A 24,356-nucleotide genomic window follows, 5' to 3' on the forward strand; every position below is an offset into this window, starting at 1 on the left:
TAAAAACAGGAATACATACAAATACATTTTTAGTCTTTTTGTGTGTGACAATTATTTGCAGATGAGAAGTAATTATCAAAAGATGGCACCACGCATGGAGGAGAAGTTTCATTTGGTAATTTGAAGTGTTGCACACGCCTTGATAAGTCTATAGCTATTAAATGAAGACATATGGAGATAAATAAATTAACAAAAATAATTGAATGCGTGTGAGAATAATGGAGTGAGCAGAGAAGACTAGGCACTACACCAGTGCATCAAAAGACTTGTAAAAGTGGAGGAAGAAGCGGCAGGAAGAGGGTAGGTTGTGTGGAGACGAGACATAGGAGACACCATATATATATATATATATATATATATATATATATATATATATATATATATATATATATATATATATATATATATATATACATATATATATTTTGTGACGATAATCTCTTTCAAGAGAGATTGAGCCTGCTCTTCCCTACAAAGTACGTAAAAACAGAAGATAATATAGAAGATACGTCCAGCAAGTATCGCCAAACGTTTTGCCCAGAGAGCAAATCGTACCCAGCACACAGTGACACCTGCTAGCTACCGCCACCGTAAACAGCAAACTACTTGTCCTTTGCCTGCCTGTCGCTGATTGGCTGGTGTCCCGTCGCACCTGCCCTCCGCCCTCCGCCACAAGTTGATGTCTGGGCTGCAGTGCTTCAGTATTGTCAGAATATCTCAGTGCTCCTTGCAGTTGACATCTCTCGCTGGTAGACTAAGCCTTGGCTTTCGTGTACTAAGGGAGGTGGCAGCTCGAAGTCAATATTCCAGCTCCATTCATATTTATTTTGCTATCACTGTAACTCACTTGTCTTAACGTAACTTTTCATTTGCCAGTGATTATTCATATTATTTTGTTTGTTGACTTGTCTTTTATATTTTATGTGCTTAACTTTATTCATGTCTTGTTTTTCTAAAGTAATTAAAATTTCATTGTTAATTTACTTGTGTTTTGTGTGTCTTCCCATTACCTTACCACAGACGAAAGCTCCAGCTTTTCTCCTTTTTTCTATAATGTGACGAGGCCCTGCCCCTAGCTTTTGAAACAGCCGAACACCAACGCTTTACCGTCACATTAAAGTGGGGGCCTGCCCTAGGAGCTTCACTCAGGTACTGGTGCCAAGTAGTAATTTATGATAAGCGTATTTGGCTTTGGTAACGTAGCTTTTTTCTAATTTTCATATTCAATTTTATTGTTATTTGGTGCTGTGTGTATTGTGCATTCCGAGAGTAGCATATGGTGAAGGTGAGACAACTTTGGATTACGTGGTGACTGTAGGCCTCAGTCATTCTCTTAATTGGTCATCTCTCCCTCCATGTAATTACTCGTGTTTACCATCTTTTGTCCCTGGGATATTTCTCATATTTTCGGCAGATCATCATATTGGTACCCTGGTACTGTGGTCTGCCCCCGGATCAAGTGCACCTAATCTTCTGCAATCTGACAGTAGGAGGATAAAGAGGGCCATAGTTCCCCTAGCACGAACTTTAGTTGCTGAATTGGGACCTCAGCAGCAGTTCTCGTCACCAGTTGACACCTCGCACCCCTACATGTCGGTCAGAAATGATGGTACCTACATTGGTAGGGAATTAGCTTTCTTTTTCAGAGCACAAAAGTTCGCTAATTCTGTAAGTATCATATTAATATCAGTGGGAAAACTTGCTTATGTCCTATAGAGACTCGGCAAGGTATGCCTACATTCTTGGACTACCAATTTTACTTTTGAGGCAATTAACTGTTTCATTTGTTTTAGAAACTCAGTTTCGCTTGTTTAGTAGGATTTTCTTGCCCTTATCCTCTTACATGAGTACCGGGTACAAGATTTCCTGCGACCTTGATTTAATTAATCATTTAACATCTTGTAATTAACTTTAATTGTTAAAGATTCCACAGGATAGGTACCAGTTGCCACGTTGTGGACGTTCGGCCCGGGCTGTCAGTGTTGACCTGTACCTGCTGCGTGGTGGTCGTCTTGTTGACGGTGTGGTGCGGCCATTGGCCGGGGCCTGGCGGGTGTCATGGCGTCGACTAGTGGTGGCCGTGTTCGCCGGGTCGACACCGCCCGGCTTGATTTCTCGGCCCCCATTGACTGGCCCTTGGTGGAGGTTGCCCTTATGGACGTCATGCGTGTTGAGTACCAAGATCTCTACGGTGTTGAGAAACTTTCCCCTACCCGGGTGGCGGTGACATTCTCCTCGGCGCAGGTGTATCAGCTGTTTGTGCGTCGATGGGGTACACGGACGCATGTACTTCCAGGTTCTGCTGTGACGGTGGAGGTCTCCGATCCGTGGGGCCCCCTGACGTATGTGAGCGTTCATGGTGCGCCGGTGCAGTTTCCTGAGGAGGAGCTGTCCGCCGCGTTCCGTCGGTATGGTGAGGTGGTGGGGCAGCGTCATGCCTGTCTGCTTAGTGGGCGCCTGAAGGGGCTCCGTATGGGTGCCCGTACTTTGCGCATGCGGCTCTCTGGGGCTATTCCCTCTCGGGTGGCTGTGTGTGGGTTTTATGTGCGTGTGTTCTACCAGGGGCAGACTCGCTCCTGTTTCCGGTGTGGTGAGGTAGGCCATTTCGCTGCAGCTTGCCATGCCCCTCGCCCGGAGGACCCATCGGTTTTCCATGCGGATGATTTTCCACTTCTGCCGGAGGCTGGGGCGCCCCCAGCGGGCCCGGGCTCTGTGGGTGTGCCTCTGGAGGCGTCGTCCCCAGCTGTCCCTACCTCTCCGTCTGCTGCTGGGTCCTCTACTCTGTCTGTTGACTCTGATGCTCTCGCGGCTCCTGCTTCGGGTGCGCCTATGCTGGTGGCGGCGGAGGTACATCGCGACCCGAGTGTCTCCTTGAAATCCGACGTGTGTGGTGTAGTGCCGGAGGGCGACCCGTGTGCAGTGGCCAGTGTGCTTCCCGAGGCCAGGGGCGGTGTTGATACTGTGTCTCCTGACGGCCAGCCTAGCGGTGTTCCTGATGCTGGTGCCGTGGCGCAGCCGCTTGCTGTCGCTTGTGCTGTGCCTCCTGTGGTTGCATTGGGCTCTTCTGTTCCTCGACGAAAGCGCGCTCCGAGGGATCGGTCGCGCAGCAGGGGCCCCCCTGGGAAGAGGATCGAGGCTTCGGGTGGTGTGCCTTTGGCTGGTGCTCCTCCCTCCGCTTCTCCAGTGGTTCCTCCTCCCCCTTCGGAAGCGGGATCTGGGGATGAGCGGGGCATTGAGCGTGGTGTCGGGCTCGGGGCAGCGGAGGAAGTGGAAAAACTGTGGATGGTGTCCTCGACGCCTGGGGCGCCCTCTTCGCATGGTGTATCTCCTGTGATTTTGAAGGCGGTTCCTGGCCGGTCGTCTTCCAGGGTGCGGCAGGGGGTTGAGCCTGGTGGTGTGGATGTGGCTCCCGCTGCGGGTGCGGTTGTGTCCCCTGGGGGACGCGTTGGGTTGGGGGTGTCCTGAGGTTCTCCCGATGGCGCCCTCTGTTGTCTGTGCGTCTTTGAATGTTCGTGGTTTGAATGATCTTGGGGTCCAGTTGGGCCTGTTGGATGTTCTGCAGGAGCAGCGTGTGGATGTGGCTCTGATCCAGGAGCATAATGTTCGTGAGGTGTCTGTGCTGCAGTGTTTAAGTGCGCATTTTCATGTTGTGCTCAACCCGCCGAGGACGTCCTTCGGGGGGACGCTTATGTTGTTTTCTAGGAGGGCTTCCTTCTCCGTGCTTCACACGGAGATGGATGAAGATGGGCGGGTTTTGTTTGTGAGGGTTGAGTTTTTGGGGGTCGTTCTTCCGTTCCTGACGGTGTACGCCCCCTCGGGGGTGGCTCGCCGTCGGGAACGGGAGAAGTTTTTTCGGGTGGGGCTTCTCCCTTTCCTGCGTCATGATACGCGGTGTATGGTTTTTGGTGGTGATTTTAACTGTGTGACGAGTGCGCGGGACTGTAGTAGCGCCCGCCCGCAGAATGTCTCGGGTGCGCTGCTGGAGGTGGTGCGTTCTTGCGGTTTCAAGGATGCTGCTGTGCTCTATGGAGGCGAGTTGTCCTTTACTTTTGCTGCGCATGGGGCGCGTTCGCGGATTGATCGCGTGTATGTTACTGGCGGGGGGTGTTCTGTGTTTGCTTTCCACACTGTCCCGGTTGCTTTCTCGGACCATAGTCTCGTGGTGGTCCGGGTTGGTGTGCCCAGTCAGGTACGGGTCGGCGCGGGGTGGTGGAAGCTGAATTGTGGGTTGTTGCGTTCTCCGAGGGTTTGTGGGCAGTTTCGGGTTTGGTGGGTCGGGGTTCTCGCCCGGCGGTGTGATTTTCCTTCTGTTTTAGATTGGTGGGAGTGGTGTAAGGAGCAATGTCGGTTGTTTTTTCGGGTGGCTGCCAAACGTGAGGCTGCTGGAAGGTTTGGGTTGCTGCGGTTGTTCCAGGCGAGGCTTTCGCGGTTGTATGTGCGGTACAATGCTGGGATTGACTGTTTTGGGGAGATTGCGGAGTGTAAGGAGCGTATTTGTAGTTTGCGGAATGAGTGGGCCGAGGGTGTTCGTGTGCGTGCTCGTGTGAGTGAACGTGTTGACGGGGAACGGCTCTCTCCTTATCTTTTAGGGAAGGTGAAGGCTGCGCGGGACGGTGTTCTTTTTACGGCTCTGCAAAGGCCGGATGGGTCTGTTATTTCGGACACCGGTGGTGTGTTGCATTATGTGCGGCAAGAGTTGGTTGCGCTCTATGGGGAGGTGGTAGGGGACGACGCGATTGCGGAAGGTTTTTTGGGTGGTTGTGCTCCGGGGTTGTCTGCTGCTGATTGTGTTGGTTTGGAGGAAGATGTTTCGTTGGGGGAGCTTTTCGGTGTGGTGAGGTCATTTCGTTCCGGGAAGGTGCCGGGCTCGGATGGTCTTCCTGTCGAGTTTTATGTTGCCTTTTGGGATGTGTTGGGTGATGTTCTTTTGGAGGTGGTCCGGACTTGCCTCCGGGGGTGCGTTCTGCCTGTCTCTCAGTGCGTTGGGATTGTGCGGCTGCTCCCGAAGCCGGGCGATTTGCGGTTCTTCTCGAACTGGAGACCCATTACTTTGTTGAATGTGGACTATAAGATCCTGTCCAAGATTTTAGCTGGTCGGTGTCGCCGTGTGGTTGCGTCTGTGGTTTCCGTGGAACAGTTTTGTGGTGTTCCAGGTCGCTCGTTACTGCAGTGCAATGCGTTATTTCGGGATGTGCTTCTGTACGTGTCGGGCTCTCGCTTGTCTGCAGCGATGCTTTGCCTGGATTGGTCTAAGGCTTTTGACCGTGTTTCGTTAGCTTTTGTTTTTCGTGTGTTAGAGAGGCTTGGTTTTCCGCCTTTGTTTGTTCGTTGGGTGCGTATGTTGTACGCTCAGTGTTGCAGTCGGGTTTGCATCAATGGGTTCTTGAGTGCTCCTTTCCCTGTCCGCCGTTCGGTGAGGCAGGGTTGTCCGCTTTCCATGCTCCTTTATGTGCTCTTTCAGGAGCCTTTTTTTCGGGCGGTCAAGGCTTGTGCGTTGATCCGTCCCCCCCGGCTGCCTTCTGATCTTCGGTTACCCATCTGCGGTTATGCGGATGATACCATCCTGTTCGTGGCCTCTGCTGGTTCTGTTCGGGCTGTCCAGGTCGTGGTTGAGAGGTTTGAGTTGGCCACTGGGGCCCAGGTCAATCGTGCCAAATCTGGTCTTATGGGTATCGGTGAGTGGTCCTCTCGCCTTGTGTGGGAGGGGTCTTGGTTTCCGGTGGTCTCCTCTCTGCGAGTTCTGGGGATCACCTGGTTCGCTTCTTACGAGAGATCTTTGGAATTTAATTGGGGTGCGGTTTCTCGTAGTGTTGGTGTTGCGGTTGGGTTGTTGGCTGCGCGCCCGTTAACAATTTATCAGCGGGCGTTGCTTGTTACTTGTAAAGTTCTGTCACGTGTCTGGTTCGTGGCTCGGTGTTTCCCCCTAGCTCGCCGGCTGGCTCTGGGGTTGGAACGTCAGGTTTATAGGTACGTGTGGTGTGGTCGTTACCACCCGGTTCGTCGCTCGACGTTGGTGTTAGCGGTGCGGGAAGGTGGGGTTGGTATTCCTGATGTGTTTACCAGGGCTCGGGCGCTGTTCTGGGTCTCGTTGCGTCAGGGTTTAGCGTTGGGTGGGGGGCTCAATGCTTTGTGTGTTTTTTATTGTTCGGTCCGGTTTAGTTTTTTGGTGGATTGCGGTGTTTGTCGGGAGGTGGCCTTTTGTACCCCTCCTGTTTACTCCTGGGCGGTAGACATTCTTCGGGCTGTCTGTCGTTGTCCGGGTTATATGTCTCTCTCAGTGAAGGCGATTTATGGGGTTCTATTTTGTCGTGTTCAGCCGCGGGTGGAGTCTTTATTCCCGTGTTGGGATTGGGGGGAGGTGTGGGCGGCGTTAGGGGCGCGGTTTTTGGCGCCGCAGCAGCGGGAGTTGTTGTTTCGCATGTTGCATTTGTCGTTGGCGACAAATGACCGGTTGTACATGCTGGGTTTGCGTGCCTCTGACGCATGTGTCCACTGTGGTTTGCCTGAAACTCAGTTACATGTTTTCTATTTTTGTGAGAGGCTGAGTGGTTTGCTTGCTTGGTTTCGTGCTGTGTTGGCCGTGGTTTGTGGGCCGGGTTGTCGGGGTGGTTTTTTGCCGTTTTTGTTTTTGTCTTTTCCGCGGGGCTCTCGACGGGTGCGTAATACGCTCTGTCTTCTTGTCGCTGACTATGTGTATTGTGTGTGGGTTGGCCGGAGGGAGGGTTATGGGGTTGATAGGGTTTTGGGGTTTTTGAGAGGGCGCTTACGGTTCACCTGGTGGTGGCTGCAGCGTGCTTTTCCGGATGATTTTTGTGGTTGGTTTACTGGTGCGTATGTTCGTGGGGCTGCTTTTGAGTGATTGGTCGTGGGTTGGGCTCGTGGATGTTGGCTGTGGGTTGGTTGGGTGGGTCTTGTTCCGGTTTATTTTCGGTCCCCGGTCCTCCGATGGGCCTCCTCGGCGGGGGTTGGGCGGGGTGTGTGTGTGTGTGTGTGGTTGTTTTGTTCTGTTGTGGTTGCTCCTGTGGGTGTGTGTTTCGTTGGGTGTGCTTGTGTGTGGGTGTGGTTTTTATGTTTTCCCTGGCTCCTGCGTGGGCCTTTTTGTTTGCCTTGTATGGGTTTTATGTTTTGTGCATTTTTGTTCTTTATGGTATGTATGCTTATGTGCTCCTCTGTGTTTGGAGCGTGCCTCTTCTGTCTTTTGTGATTTCTGTGTGGGGGGGTTGTGGTGCCCGGGTTATGTTTTGTCCTCCCCCCCCCCCCTTTTCATGTACTACTGTTCCTGTGTTATGAGTGTTTTTTTGCCATTACTGATTGTTATTTCTCTTTTTATGTGCCATGTACTTTGCCTTGTGCTATTTATGTATTATTTATCTGTTCTTTCTTGATTTGTGTTTTGTGTTCTGCCTTTGTATTGTGTCTTTTTAATTATGCATGAGGAAACGGAGTAAGAAAAAAGAAATGTACTCAGTTATTTCTGTTTGACCTTCAATGTATGTATTTCCATGTTTTTTTGTTTAATGTAGTTTTGTAATTTTGCCTCTTAGGGGTTTCGGAGGCCTGTTGTTCTATACTCTTATGCACCTGTGTTTGGGTTGTTGGGCTGGGCTTGTATGTGCGCTCTCCTTTTGTATTTCTGTACTTAAGGTTGTGTGGATGTGCCTATGTTTTATGTTATTTCTATTGTGTGCTATTAATGACATGTTCTGTTTTTTGTGGTACATACTGTCCCCGTTTCTGGGTTCTCTTTTTTTTTTTGTGCCTTGTGTCATGTGTTTTCTTTCTTGGTTTTTGTTGGGTATGTTTAATGTATCCGTGGTTTACTTCCTTTGTTATATTGTCCTGTGTATGTTCATAACTTGTTTGTTCGGCGGGTGTCTGTTTTGTACATTGTGTATTCTTTTATAAAAATAAAAAAAAAAAAAAAAAAAGTTGCCACGTTGTCCTGTTTCTGACATTCACCATATCACAACAGTATATTCGTTGTGCATTTATTTGCTAATTTCACCATGTTTCGTCTCCAAGCTTTCCGTGCAGATCCAGCAGGTGCAATAGGGACTTTAAGTCATGCCAAGAGGACTGAATTACAAACTCTTGCACATGAGTATCAACTAACAGTTCCCCACCAAGCCAACAAAAGTGAAATACATAACCTGTTACTGAATCATTTCTTAGAGAAAGGTAAGATAGACTCTGAAACTCACGAAACTTACTTTATTGCAGATAAAACTGATTTGGCAACGATGAAACTCAGACTAGAGCTGGCCAAGATCGAACGCGAGCAGCAAAGGGAAGCCCTCGAACAACAAAGGGAAGCAGCTGCCATACAAAAGGAAGAACAAGAACGTGAAATCGCCCTCAAGGAACGTGAAATCGCCCTCAAGGAACGTGAAACTACCTTGAGGAAAGAAGAACAAGAACATGAGGTTGCAATACTTCGTGAGCGGGAACGAGTACAGCTTGAAACAAAACAACGCCAATTGGAGATTCAACATGAACACGACAGACAACAAGCAACCCTGACTATGGAATGTCGTAAACAAGAATTCGCGTTGGAAACTTCACACCTCGCTCAACGCCAGCAAGCTACCGCCAATCTTCCCATCAGTTTCAATATATCACATGCAAGTAAGTTAATGCCACCATTCGTAGAGACAGAAGTTGATGTGTTTTTCACCACCTTTGAAACCCTTGCTAATCAACTTAGTTGGCCTGCCGACCAATGGGCCACCCTTCTCAGAGTACATCTCACAGGTAGAGCTGCAGTTACACTCAGTACATTGGCGTCTGAGAATGACTACCAGACTCTGAAACAAGCAGTGTTGGACGCCTACCTTCTCTCCACCGAAAGTTATCGAAGGAAATTCCGTGACCACCTGAAGGCAAGTACCACCACCTTTCTCGAGTTTGCTAATACCAAAAGGAGATATTTTATGAAATGGCTGGAAGCAGCACATGTCTCTACCTTTGCGGAACTCGTCAACCTCATGCTAGTTGAAGAATTCTTGAGGCGTGTGCCGCCTCCTGTCCGTCTATATTTAGCAGATAAAGAAGAAACCGACTACCTAAAGTGTGCTAAGTCGGCTGACACTTACAGCCTCATCCACCGGCTGACACCAGAACCATCATCCAGTAAGAAGTCGTGGTACAGTTACGAGAAAGTGAGTACCGATCAAGCTGGCTTGCAATTATACTGTAAGTATTGTAGACTCTATGGACATACCATAGATAAATGTGGTAAGTCTCAATACAAAGGAACCACTGAATCGCCAAAACCCAAACCAACTCCTCCTAAGTCCGGTAAGCCTGTGATGAATGTTGGTGTTCATGTTAGCCAGAACGCACTTCTCAGCCTACTATGCAAGGCCCGATTTGCGTAATAAGCCAAGTTTTCCTGAATTAATATATTTTCTATAATTTTTTTCTTATGAAAGGATAAAGCTACCCATTTCATTATGTATGAGGTCAAATTTTATTTATTGGAGTTAAAATTAACAAAGATATATGACCGAACCTAACCAACCCTACCTAACCTAACCTATCTTTATAGGTTAGGTTAGGTTAGGTAGCCGAAAAAGTTAGGTTAGGTTAGGTTAGGTTAGGTTAGGTAGGTTAGGTAGCCGAAAAACAATTAATTCATGAAAACTTGGCTTATTAGGCAAATCGGGCCTTGCATAGTAGGCTGAGAAGTGCGTTCTGGCTACTAGGTACGACATATATATATATATATATATATATATATATATATATATATATATATATATATATATATATATATATATATATATATTGGTGTATACTGGCAGCAGGTTTTCTTTCAAACATGTTTCATTGAATATGACCGCATATTCTGTATTTATTATTTTCTGGTTTAGGGCTTCTATCCCTCTAACTATTTTCTTAGCATCAGGGCTTAATTGGAATAGGAGTTCTCCAAAACTCATTTTCGTACTTTTAAGGTGAAGAAAAGAAGTGATTTACTAGAGTGTATTACACTTATTTGTATAATTTGCACGACGTTTCGAACCTCCATGGTTCATTTGAGAATGAACCATGGAGGTTCGAAACGTCGTGCAAATTATACAAATAAGTGTAATACACTCTAGTAAATCACTTCTTTTCTTCACCTTAAAAGTACGAAAATGAGTTTTGGTGAACTCCTATTCCAATTAAGCCCTGATGCTAAGAAAATAGTTAGAGGGATAGAAGCCCTAAACCAGAAAATAATAAATACAGAATATGCGGTCATATTCAATGAAACATATATATATATATATATATATATGTATATGGAAATGTTCGTTTGTTCAATGTCCAGACCGAGTGAGATGGCCCGGAAAGTGGAGTTAGAGATCCTATTGGACGATATATTTGACCTCGAGAAGCAAAAGAAGGTGACCACTAAAGACACCTTGCAAGCAGAACTTATTGCAGAAGGAGGAAAGTTTCGAGGTAACTACAGAAGCACCATACTGTCCCCCGAACTCAAAGCGGCAGCTAAGAGCCTTCGTGAGAACAAGGAGATAGTCATTAGGAGAGGTGACAAGTCGCCAATATACGTCATTCTTAAAAAAAGACGAATATCTGGCAAAAATGAACCTCATACTCTCTGACCAAACTGAATTCCAAAGGGTAACGAAAGACACTACAGCCGAATTGAAAACGAAGCTAAACAGATTGATCGAAACTGTGAACGCCAAGGAATCCGGACTCCACCTGCCAAAAGTTGTTGGGGAATACAAACCTGGTTATGCCTATGGAAATGTCAAGACCCACAAGGCAGGAAACCCTCTTCGGCCAATCATCAGCCAGATACCCACATCCACATACAGACAGGCTATGCAAGTCAATGGGTTGCTGACTCCTTACGTACCCTGTGCTTTCAGCTTGAAGTCTCCCAAGGAATTTGTCGACTTACTGAGCGCTGCACGGGCCACGGTGATAAGAGCCTCGTTGGATGTGGAGTCACTATTTACCAACGAACCTGTGGACGAGACAATCGGGATGATAGCAGAGAGAGTGTATCGTGACCCGGCTTGCACTCCTCTTCATATGCCAGAAAGCATACTGAGGAAACTACTCCAAGCCTGCATTGAAGAGGCACCCTTCATGAGCCCAGATGGGCACATGTATAAGCAAGTAGATGGGGTCGCCATGGGTTCTACCCTAGGTGTCCTGTTTGCGAACTTCTACATGGGTACCATCGAGCAGAGGGTCTTAGTTGACATGGGCTTGAAACCCGCCATATACTGCAGGTATGTTGACGACATTTGTACACAGGTACCTGATGCCAGATGTCTGCAGCAGCTGAAGGAGGCATTTAAGCAGAATTCTGTGTTGAGTTTCACGTACGAGATGGAGAACAATGGGAAACTGCCCTTTCTGGATGTAACAGTCACGGAAAGGAGCGGAGGCTTCCATACTGCAGTCTACACCAAAGAAACAAGCATAGGAATGTGCCTCAATGCCAATAGTGACTGCCCAGACAGGTACAAGAGGAGTGTTGTCAATGCTTACGTCGATCGTGATCTACGCCACTGCTCAGGATGGAAAGAAGTCGATGAAGAACTCTGTAGGGTAAGGCAAGTCCTAGTCAACAACGGCTTCTCTAACAGTTTCGTTGAAGACATCATAAAAAGCAAGGTAAAACGCTATGCAACTTCTGAAGAATCAACCAACACAACACTTGTACCCCCAATCAGACTATTTTACAGGAACTTCTTTTCAACGGCTCATAAAACGGAGGAGAGAGTCCTGAAAGATATTGTTGATAGGAACGTCATCCCTACAGACAAAAATCAGAAAATACAATTGATAATTTATTATAAAACAAAACAAAAACGACCAATCTACTCATGAAAAACTCGCCAGACACCAAGCAGAACGCTTTGAAGAAGACCAACGTCGTCTATGCCTTTAAATGCCCACTTTGGGGACTGTAAGCCCCAAAGAACTCAGTATATAGGAAAGACAACAACGTTTCTTTCGACTAACAATGCATAAGCAACAGGGAGCCATCAAGGAATACATAATCTCTTCTCACAACCAGACCATCACCAGAGAAATCTTAACAAACAACACAGAAATCATCGATAGGTACGGCGATAGCAGGTGGCTTGACATCTGTGAGGCACTACACATCAAAAAGTCAACACCAGCAATCAACAGCCAATTAATGCACAACTTTATTCTACCTACTTCAAGATCCCGAAAAAATATGGAAGCAGCAAGAGGAAGCATGTGCCAATAGACCTTCTGCAGTTACTTCCATTCATATGTTCACTTATCCAATTTATACACATTGTTTTGTGTTCTGTCTTGTGTTTGTCACCTCACCCAAAACTTTTGTACCATATCACCTCATCCAATAGAGTATAAGTACGACGAATTTGTGTGTAAATTAAGTCTTTGAAAATGTAATACGAATTACGAAACGCGTTCAGGCGTCAGACAATTAAAAAATTAATTTTGGAGAATTGTTATTTTTATTACCACCGACAGTGAAGAAAAACATAAGAAATATTGAGAAGATTCGTGTTAGAATTATAAATCTTACCTTTTCGGTCATATTCAACAACATACATATATATATATATATATATATATATATATATATATATATATATATATATATATATATATATATATATATATATATATATATATTAGTATATTTTGGTAGCAGTCTTTCCTGTAGACATATATTATTAAATATGACCGAAAAAGTAAGATTAATAATTCTAACACGAATTTTCTCAATCTTTCGTACATTTCTTTTCACTGTTGGAGGTAATATATATATATATATATATATATATATATATATATATATATATATATATATATATATATATATATATATATATATATATATATATGTGTGTGTGTGTGTGTGTATATCACGAAAATAAACACGTGATTAAGAATGTGACAATGTCAGACCACGGAGGAAAATGAAACAGGAATTTCCTTAAGTAATTTCGTATATTAAATACATCTTCAGAAGGAATATCTTCCTTCTGAAGATGTATTTAATATGCGAAAGTACTTAAGGAAATTCCTGTTTCATTTTCCTCCGTGGTCTGACATTGTCATATATATATATATATATATATATATATATATATATATATATGTCGTACCTAGTAGCCAGAACGCACTTCTCAGCCTACTATGCAAGGCCCGATTTGCCTAATAAGCCAAGTTTTCCTGAATTAATATATTTTCTCTAATTTTTTTCTTATGAAATGATAAAGCTACCCATTTCATTATGTATGACGTCAATTTTTTTTTATTGGAGCTAAATATAACGTAGATATATGACCGAACCTAACCAACCCTACCTAACCTAACCTATCTTTAAAGATTAGGATAGGTTAGGTAGCCGAAAAAGTTAGGTTAGGTTAAGTTAGGTAGGTTAGGTAGTCGAAAAAACATTAATTCATGAAAAATTGGCTTATTAGGCAAATCGGGCCTTGTATAGTAGGCTCAGAAGTGCGTTCTGGCTACTAGGTACGACATATATATATATATTGTGACGGTAACGCGTTGGTGTTCGGCTGTTTAAGGCTAGGGGTATGGCCTCGTCACATAGTTATAAAAAAAAATAGAAAACTGGAACTTCGTCTGTGGTAAGGTAAGGAGAAGACACACAAAACACAAGTAAACTTTAACAATGAAATTTTAATTACGTTAAATAAATCAAAACATGAATAAAAGGGACAAACAAATTCGTATAATAAAATCAATCAATCAAAATAATAAGAATAATTAAATGACACAATGAAAAGTTACGTTAAGACAAAATAACAAGAAGTGCAATACAAAAATAAAGGGAAGGTGCTGGAATATTGGCTTTAAGCTACCACCTCTCTCAGTACACGCTAACATCTAGCCGGGAGGAGTGGTAACCGCGGAAGCACAGAATATTCTGAGGTCTGAGGTCGTGGCGACCCCAGACATCAAGTAGTATGGGGGGGTGGAGTGCAGTTGCAGCCAGACCGGCGACCAATCAGCGGAGCTGGTAGCGATCAACAGGTAGTTTGGCGGTTTGAGTCTGAACAGGTGTCCCTGGCTGCATACGTTTTGCGCTCTGGCAAACCTTGGAGATGTTGTTGTCGTTGTTGGACATTTCTTCCATAGTAGTTTTATATAATTTCAACGACGTAATTGTGGAGGGAAGAGCAGGCTCAATCTCTTGAAGGAGATTATCGTCACAATATATATATATATATATATATATATATATATATATATATATATATATATATATATATATATATATATATATATATATATATATATTTTGGTAGCAGTCTTTCCTGTAGACATATATTATTAAATATGACCGAAAAAGTAAGATTAATAATTCTAACACAAATTTTCTCAATCTTTCGTACATTACGCTTCACTGTTGGAGGTAAATCAAAAATCAATTCTCCAAAATTCATTTTTATTTCTAGTCTGATGCGACACGGGCGCGTTTCGTAAAACTTATTACATTTTCAAAGACTTTAGTTCACAAATACACAACTGAATAGAACTTACGTATCTCCGATTTTATATCTACATTTGAGTGAGGTGGAAGGGGTGATGTGGCATTAACACAAGACAGAACAAAATGTGGTATTAATAGGGTATTAATTTCATCAACACAAGACAGAACAAGAGTATTAATAGGGTATTAATTTCATCAACACAAGACAGAACACGAAACAATGGATATTGAATAGAAGTGTTTGTAGAAAGCCTATTGGTCCATATTTCTTGATGCTTCTATATTGGAGCGGAGTCTTGAGGTGGGTAGAATATAGTTGTGCAATAATTGGCTGTTGATTGCTGGTGTTGACTTCTTGATGTGTAGTGCCTCGCAAACGTCAAGCCGCCTGCTATCGCTGTATCTATCGATAGCTGTATCTAGTCGATAGATACAGCAATAGCAGGCGGCTTGACGTTTGCGAGGCACTACACATCAAGAAGTCAACACCAGCAATCAACAGCCAATTATTGCACAACTATATTCTACCCACCTCAAGACTCCGCTCCAATATAGAAGCATCAAGAAATATGGACCAATAGGCTTTCTACAAACACTTCTATTCAATATCCATTGTTTCGTGTTCTGTCTTGTGTTGATGAAATTAATACCCTATTAATACTCTTGTTCTGTCTTGTGTTGATGAAATTAATACCCTATTAATACCACATTTTGTTCTGTCTTGTGTTAATGCCACATCACCCCTTCCACCTCACTCAAATGTAGATATAAAATCGGAGATACGTAAGTTCTATTCAGTTGTGTATTTGTGAACTAAAGTCTTTGAAAATGTAATAAGTTTTACGAAACGCACCCGTGTCGCGTCAGACTAGAAATAAAAATGAATTTTGGAGAATTGATTTTTGATTTACCTCCAACAGTGAAGCGTAATGTACGAAAGATTGAGAAAATTCGTGTTAGAATTATTAATCTTACTTTTTCGGTCATATTTAATAATATATATATATATATATATATATATATATATATATATAAATATATATATATATATATATATATATATATATATATATATATATATATATATATATATATATATATATATATATATATATATATATATGTGTGTGTATATCACAAAAATAAACACGTGATTAAGAATGTGACAATGTCAGACCACGGAGGAAAAATGAAACAGGAAATTTCCTTAAGTACTTTCGTATATTAAATACATCTTCAGAAGGTCATCTTCATCTACCTTCTGAAGATGTATTTAATATACGAAAGTACTTAAGGAAATTTCCTGTTTCATTTTTCCTCCGTGGTCTGACATTGTCATATATATATATATATATATATATATGTCGTACCTAGTAGCCAGAACGCACTTCTCAGCCTACTATGCAAGGCCCGATTTGCCTAATAAGCCAAGTTTTCATGAATTAATTGTTTTTCGACTACCTAACCTACCTAACCTAACCTAACCTAACTTTTTCGGCTACCTAACCAAACCTAACCTATAAAGATAGGTTAGGTTAGGTTAGGTAGGGTTGGTTAGGTTCGGTCATATATCTACGTTAATTTTAACTCCAATAAAAAAAAATTGACCTCATACATAATGAAATGGGTAGCTTTATCATTTCATAAGAAAAAAAATAGAAAAAATATATTAATTCAGGAAAACTTGGCTTATTAGGCAAATCGGGCCTTGAATAGTAGGCCAAAAAGTGAGTTCTGGCTACTAGGTACGACATATATATATATATATATATATATATATATATATATATATATATATATATATATATATATATATATATATATATATATATATATATATTGAATAAGACCGAAAGAGTAAGATTAATAATTCTAACACGAATCTTCTCAATATTTCTTACGTTCTTCTTCACTGTCGAGGGTATTTGATAAAGTAACTCTCCGAAATTAATTTTTATTCCTGGTCTAACGCCTGACTGCGTTTCGTAATTTCTTATTACATTTTGAAAGACTTAGTTAACACACAAAATACATTCATACTTATACATGTTTTGCCTTCACATGCCCGCTTGGGGACCGTAAACCCCAAAAAATTCAGTATATAGGCAAGACAACAACGTCTCTTTCTAGGCAATTATCTATGCACAAACAACAGGGCTCCATCAAGAAACATATAATCTCTTCTCACAACCAGACCATCACCAGAGAAATCTTAACAAGCAACACAGAAATCATCGATAAATACAGCGACAGCAGGAGACTCGACATCAGCTATATTCTATATTCTACCCACTTCAAGACCCCAAACGAATATTGAAGCAGCAAGAGGAAGTGTGGGCCAATAGGCCTTCCGCAGTTACTTCCATTCTTATGTTCTCATACCCATTGATTCGTGTTCTGTCTTATGTTTCACCTCACCCGAAACTTTTGTGCCATATCACATCACCCAAAACGAGTATAAGTATGAATGTATTTTATGTGTAAACAATAAGTACATGGACGGATAATCTGGTCAAGATTATAGACAAAGTGGACTTGGAATGGACCATTAAAAACAAAGGGAAGATTGATCATATCAATACTTTCGGCAGCCTCCTCCATGGGAAGAATCGAGTCTAAAGATAATCATTGAAAGATAACCAGTTAAAAGATCAGCATATGACTCGCAGAGGCTCAAAGCAGTCATAGAACAACAAATGGAAACCATCTCAAGACCTACAACGACTCACAGATGGATCAGTTGATCAAGAAAGAGGTTCTGCTGGGGCAGCAGTTTACACTACCAACAATGAAGCTTACTGGAGCTTGAATAGTGGGTGCTCAACATTGCAAACAGAATTATATGCTTTGAAAGAGGCCATAAACATAAGAACATAAGAACAAAGGTAGCTGCAGAAGGCCTATTGGCCCATACGAGGCAGCTCCTATCTATAACCACCCAATCTCACTCATATACTTGTCCAACCAGCGCTTAAAACAATCGAGGGACCCCACCTCCACCAAGTTACGCGGCAATTGGTTCCACAAATCAACAACCCTGTTACTGAACCAGTATTTACCCAATTCTTTCCTAAATCTAAACTTATCCAATTTATACCCATTGTTTCGTGTTCTGTCTTGTGTTGATACTTTTAATACCCTATTAATGTCCCCCCTGTTATGTCCATTCATCCACTTAAAAACCTCTATCATGTGACAACTGCCAGTAACTATAATAGTGACAACTGTTAGTAATAGTGACACCTGCTGGTAATAGTGACAACTGCTAGTAACAGTGACAACTGCTGGTAATAGTGACAACTGCCAGTAATAGTGACAACTGCTGGTAATAGTGACAACTGCCAGTAATTGTGACAACTGCCAGTAATAGTGACAACTGCTGGTAATTGTGACAACCGCCAGTAATAGTGACAACTGCCAGTAATAGTGACAACTGCTGGTAATTGTGACAACTGCCAGCAATAGTGACAACTGCCGGTAATAGTGACAACTGCTGGTTATTGTGACAACTGCCAGTAATAGTGACAACTGCCAGTAATAGTGACAACTGCTGGTAATTGTGACAACCGCCAGCAATAGTGACAACTGCCAGTAATAGTGACAACTGCCAGTAATAGTGACAACTGCCAGTAATAGTGACAACTGCCAGTAATAGTGACAACTGCCAGTAATAGTGACAACTGCTGGTAATTGTGACAACTGCCAGCAATAGTGACAACTGCCAGTAATAGTGACAACTGCCAGTAATAGTGACAACTGCCAGTAATAGTGACAACTGCCAGTAATAGTGACAACTGCTGGTAATTGTGACAACCGCCAGCAATAGTGACAACTGCCAGTAATAGTGACAACTGCCAGCAATAGTGACAACTGCCAGTAATAGTGACAACTGCCAGTAATAGTGACAACTGCCAGCAATAGTGACAACTGCCAGTAATAGTGACAACTGCCAGTAATAGTGACAACTGCCAGTAATAGTGACAACTGCCAGTAATAGTGACAACTGCCAGTAATAGTGACAACTGCTGGTAATTGTGACAACCGCCAGCAATAGTGACAACTGCCAGTAATAGTGACAACTGCCAGCAATAGTGACAACTGCCAGTAATAGTGACAACTGCCAGTAATAGTGACAACTGCCAGCAATAGTGACAACTGCCAGTAATAGTGACAACTGCCAGTAATAGTGACAACTGCCAGTAATAGTGACAACTGCCAGTAATAGTGACAACTGCCAGTAATAGTGACAACTGCCAGTAATAGTGACAACTGCCAGTAATAGTGACAACTGCCAGTAATAGTGACAACTGCCAGTAATAGTGACAACTGCCAGTAATAGTGACAACTGCTGGTAATTGTGACAACTGCCAGTAATAGTGACAACTGCCAGTAATAGTGACAACTGCTGGTAATTGTGACAACTGCCAGCAATAGTGACAACTGCCAGTAATAGTGACAACTGCCAGTAATAGTGACAACTGCCAGTAATAGTGACAACTGCCAGTAATAGTGACAACTGCTGGTAATAGTGACAACTGCCAGTAATAGTGACAACTGCCAGTAATAGTGACAACTGCCGGTAATAGTGACAACTGTTGGTAATTGTGACAACCGCCAGCAATAGTGACAACCGCCAGTAATAGTGACAACTGCCAGCAATAGTGACAACTGCCAGCAATAGTGACAACTGCCAGTAATAGTGACAACTGCCAGTAATAGTGACAACTGCCAGTAATAGTGACAACTGCCAGTAATAGTGACAACTGCCAGTAATAGTGACAACTGCCAGTAATAGTGACAACTGCTGGTAATAGTGACAACTGCCAGTAATAGTGACAACTGCCAGTAATAGTGACAACTGCCAGTAATAGTGACAACTGCCAGTAATAGTGACAACTGCCAGTAATAGTGACAACTGCTGGTAATAGTGACAACTGCCAGTAATAGTGACAACTGACAGTAATAGTGACAACTGCCAGTAATAGTGACAACTGCCAGCAATAGTGACAACTGCTGGTAATAGTGACAACTGCCAGTAATAGTGACAACTGCCAGTAATAGTGACAACTGCCAGTAATAGTGACAACTGCCAGTAATAGTGACAACTGCCAGTAATAGTGACAACTGCCAGCAATAGTGACAACTGCTGGTAATAGTGACAACTGCCAGTAATAGTGACAACTGCCAGTAATAGTGACAACTGCCAGTAATAAGAACATAAGAACAAAGGTAGCTGCAGAAGGCCTATTGGCCCATACGAGGCAGCTCCTATCTATAACCACCCAATCCCACTCATATACTTGTCCAACCCGCGCTTGAAACAATCCAGGGACCCCACCTCCACCACGTTACGCGGTAATTGGTTCTACAAATCAACAACCCTGTTACAAACTATACAACTCAAAATGGGAAATGAATGGATGTCGAGGGCACTTGGTGTCAATTGCCGGCTGGAAAGATATTGCAAATCAAATGCAATATCTCTCATAGACAACTGGGAACACTTCTATGGAAGAAATGAAATGTATGCTCGTGATGTGGTGCATCTATCGAGGGCTGGGGTTGTTGCTGTTGCGAACTCGTTGGAACCAGTGGTTAGAGGTGTTTGTTTGAGTTTAAACTGTTAGTAGATAGAGGTATGGGAACTGATTTGGAGGAAGAAGGTAATAAAAGTATGTGTTCGTGGGAGAAAAGAATTGGCAAAATGATCAGGGAAAGAAAAGGGCCTCAAAATAACAATTCACTTAGGGTATATTACACTAACAGTAAAAGTCTAAGAAATAAAATTAACGAATTAAATGCTCTTGTCTGCGCAGAAAAAAATAAATATTATTGCACTTACTGAAACGTGGATGAATGTAGAAAATAGAGAACTATTAGCTGAATATCAAATAAATGGATTTAAACTATTTCATACAGATCGATATATTAGACGAGGAGGGGGAGTAGCCATATATGTTAGGGAAAATTTGAAATGTAGTCTCAAAGAGGGAATCAAAACTGAGCTACATACAGAAACTATTTGGATAGAATTAAACGAAAAAGAAAATAATATTATAATAGGAGTTATATATTGGCCACCAAATTTAGACAGAATGGAAGCAAAGCATCTATGGGATGAAATATCTAGAGCATCTAGATCTAACAGTATTTATATCATGGGTGAATTAAATTTTAGTGGAATAAACTGGTTGAACAAAACAGGGAATAGTGAAGCAGAAGATTTTCTAGAATTAATTGACGAGTGCTTTCTTACGCAACACATTAAGGAACCAACGCGGGAGAATAATATTTTAGATTTAGTGTTAACTAACAGGGAAACACAAATTAATAACATCGAAATAGGGAGTGAGCTAGGGAACAGTGATCACAAAGAAATCAGATTTAGCATAGAATGGAATAGACCTGTAGGAAAAAAATCTGTTAAAGTGCCAGATTTTCAAAAAGCTGATTTTAATAGCCTAAGAAATTTTTTGGGTCAAATAGATTGGAAAGTCTTGGGTATGGGGTGTAGGCCGGTCTTGGAGCGAAACATGAACCCAGCGATAGGTGACGTAAAAGGGGATTTCGATGTGGATTTAATATATAACTTATTAAAGAATATTCTAAACAAAGCACAGGAACATAGTATACCATACAAATTGAATAGATCGAATATTAATGACCCAAAGTGGATAATAAAGAATTTGAAGAACCTTATAGGTAAAAAGAGAGCTTGGTACAAAAGGATTAAGAATGGGGAAGTCAGTTTAGAACAGGAATTCATACAACTGGTTAGAAATGTTAAAAAAGAGATTAGGAAAGCAAAAAGAAACTATGAAGTTCGCATAGCAGAGCAAGCAAAGTCAAATCCTAAAGGGTTTTTTCAGTTATATCGAACTAAGACTAGGGAAAGGATAGATCCATTAAAAACTGAGACAGATCAAATAACGGATAATGACAAGGAGATGAGTAGTATATTTAACAAATATTTTATATCTGTATTTACTAAAGAAAAACTTAACAATATGCCTTCAGCCGAACAAGTCTATGTGGGTGGGGATGAGGACAGGTTGACTAGTTTAGCAGTTACCAGGGAGGATGTAATTAATTAAACAATTAGAAAAACTAAAACCAAACAAATCCCCAGGGCCGGATGAAGTGTTTGCCAGGGTGCTTAAAGAATACAAAGAGGAGCTTTCCGACCCACTGTCTACCATATTTAATAAATCAATAGAGTCAGGCAGAGTGCCTGAGTCATGGAAGGTAGCTAACACTTTCGCGCTTTCGATTAGAGATAACTCGTCACTGGTTTTTCTTACGATTCCGCATAACTGCCTACTTTTCTCGTCAATCGAAAAAATATTTCTATAAATTCCATTTTTTAACCGAAATGGATGGGGATACTCTCAGATTGTTCTCCATGAAATTCCCGTTCTCCCTCACCGAACACATGGCATCTCGGCCTACCCGGTCACGTGGTCGGCCCATTGTTTTGTTGACACGCCAAGTGCCCACACTGTGCTCCCCTCTCGCGGCAAACGTGACCCGTTTTACGCATTTATTTCCGTTCCGTTTCCGTTCTCGTGTACCTAAAACCCATTCAATACCTTCAACATGGATGCTGCACCAGGAACAAGCAGTGGAACGCAAAACAAAGGTAGGAAATCTAGGAAAGCAGAAGAGATCGCCAGGATTTTCGATCTGTATCGTGGGGTCAATCTCACTCCATCCAAGATTCCCGACGTTGTTGAAGCCTTTTCAGGGTCTTCTGATGATGATTTGGAGGCTGACGAACCGGAAAATGATGTTCTTTATGAGGTTTCCTCAAGTGATGAAGATATTTCGAGTGAGAGTGATGAAGAAGCCCCAGCCCCGCCACGCGGTAACCGCACGTGTCCGGTACCAAAGAGGGCTAGGCTGGGTGATGAGTGGAATCGTAGCAATACTCCTCCCATCGTTGATGACTTTACTGCAACCCCTGGCCTAACAATTCCACTACCTGCTACTCCATTGCAGTTTTTACAATTATTTTTCACTAGAGCAGTGGTTGAATACTTAGCGTATGAAACAAATTTGCATGCCACACACGTCATACATCTCATGGCTGAGTCAGCAAGAAAAACGTGGAAACCAGTGTCGGTGAAAGAAATGGTCCTATATTTGGCCCTGTGCATACTGATGGGCATAGTGAAGATGCCTACAATGAGGATGTACTGGCAGACGAATCAGATGTGGCATTGTCGATTCTTCAACTTGTTTATGTCGTCTGCTCGGTTGCAACACATTTCTAAGTTCTTCCACATGTATAACAAAAAAGGCATTCCAGTGAATAATAGTGACCGATTGATAAAAGTTAGACCACTAATGGACTATTTTTCAGAAAAATTTGAATCTGTATATATCCCCAAAAAAGAATTGAGTCTCGATGAGGGTACAATGGCTTGGCGAGGCCGCCTCTCTTTCAAGGTCTACAATCCCAACAAGCCTGATAAATATGGTGTAAAATTTTATATGTTGGCCGAAGGGAAATCAGGCTACATATATAAATTTGATGTGTATTGTGGAATTGGAAAAACGACAGTGGAAACCGTGATGGGGTTGATGGCGCCCCTAGTCAACAAGGGTTATCATTTGTATATGGATAACTACTATAACTCGGTAAGCCTAACAGAACAATTACGTGAAGTTGGTGTTTACACATGTGGCACACTTAGACTCCAACGTGGCGCCCCCAAGGATCTGCAACAAGTTGTAAAGGGTAAAATGGCAACCGACACGACCGTATACATGCGTAAGGATAACACCTTTGTTATAGTTTGTAAGGACAAGCGCCCCGTCTCTGTCATCACCAATATCCACAATACCGACACTACTCAAGCACAGCGCAGGAAACGCGTTCGTAAAGGTGACGGGAGAACTGGAGTAGAAATTGTGAAAATGAACAAACCCAAGGCTTTTCGCTTTGATGTCCATAGGGAATGGAAAGGATGGGGGAGGTAGAGGGATGGGGAAACCCAAGGCCATAGTGGATTACAATAAGTTCATGAAAGGTGTTGATCATTTTGATCAAATGGTCAAATATTATGAGTTTGCAAGAAAAAAAACCCCACAAATGGACCAAGAAGATCACTTTCTATTTTCTGCAAATGGCCATGCACAATGCATACGCATTGTATAACCACTACTCAACAGATACAAAAAAACTAACACTATTAGAGTTTCACGCAGTAGGAATAAAAGCCTTATTGGCGTGGAACAGCAAGGAATGGCCAACAACAAGTATACCACATGTTCCCGACATAGATGCCAGCACAGCTCCTCCTGCTGACGCGGCAGTTTCAACACCCGGGCCATCTGGTGCGAGGCGTCCTCTGTTCACCTCAACACCTAAAGCCCACTCATCAACCACAAATTCTGAAATGGACATTGAGGACATAGAACCACTTGATGTTTCTGATTTCATAGAAGATTCTACTACAAGTTTGGTGGTTCCTGTAGAAGACAATATTCTTCCAGTGAATCCAAAAAATACAAGAATTATAGATTCAGAACAACGTCTCAACTACAAGTTGACGCATGAACTCGTGCACTTGGCTAAAAAAAAAAAAAAGATGCCGTGTTTGTTACAAGTCTGGCAAAAGGAGGGACGTGATATATGGATGTAAAACTTGTGATGTGGCACTGTGCGCTGCGCCTTGCTACACAAGGTACCACCGAAAAAAGATATTTTGGGTGGAGAAAAAATAACTACCGGCAACAGCTTCACTCCACCTAAGAAACATCAGATGAGCAACTTCAGGATCAGAAGCCTGAAGATGGTGGAGTGAAGAAAAAATGCTCAACTGTTGATCTTCAATCAACATAGACAGGGTAAGTACAC

The 24,356-nt window shown here is 42.6% G+C and overlaps 1 protein-coding gene across 1 annotated transcript in view; it reads right to left on the bottom strand.

Moving 5' to 3' along the window:
- LOC123773031 (insulin-like peptide receptor) overlaps positions 1 to 24,356 on the bottom strand; it is a 531,432-nt gene that overhangs the window by 430,075 nt on the left and 77,001 nt on the right. The window lies entirely within an intron of this gene.

Source organism: Procambarus clarkii, chromosome 81 (assembly GCF_040958095.1).
Source record: "Procambarus clarkii isolate CNS0578487 chromosome 81, FALCON_Pclarkii_2.0, whole genome shotgun sequence".
In the NCBI taxonomy this organism is placed as follows: Eukaryota; Metazoa; Arthropoda; class Malacostraca; order Decapoda; family Cambaridae; genus Procambarus; species Procambarus clarkii.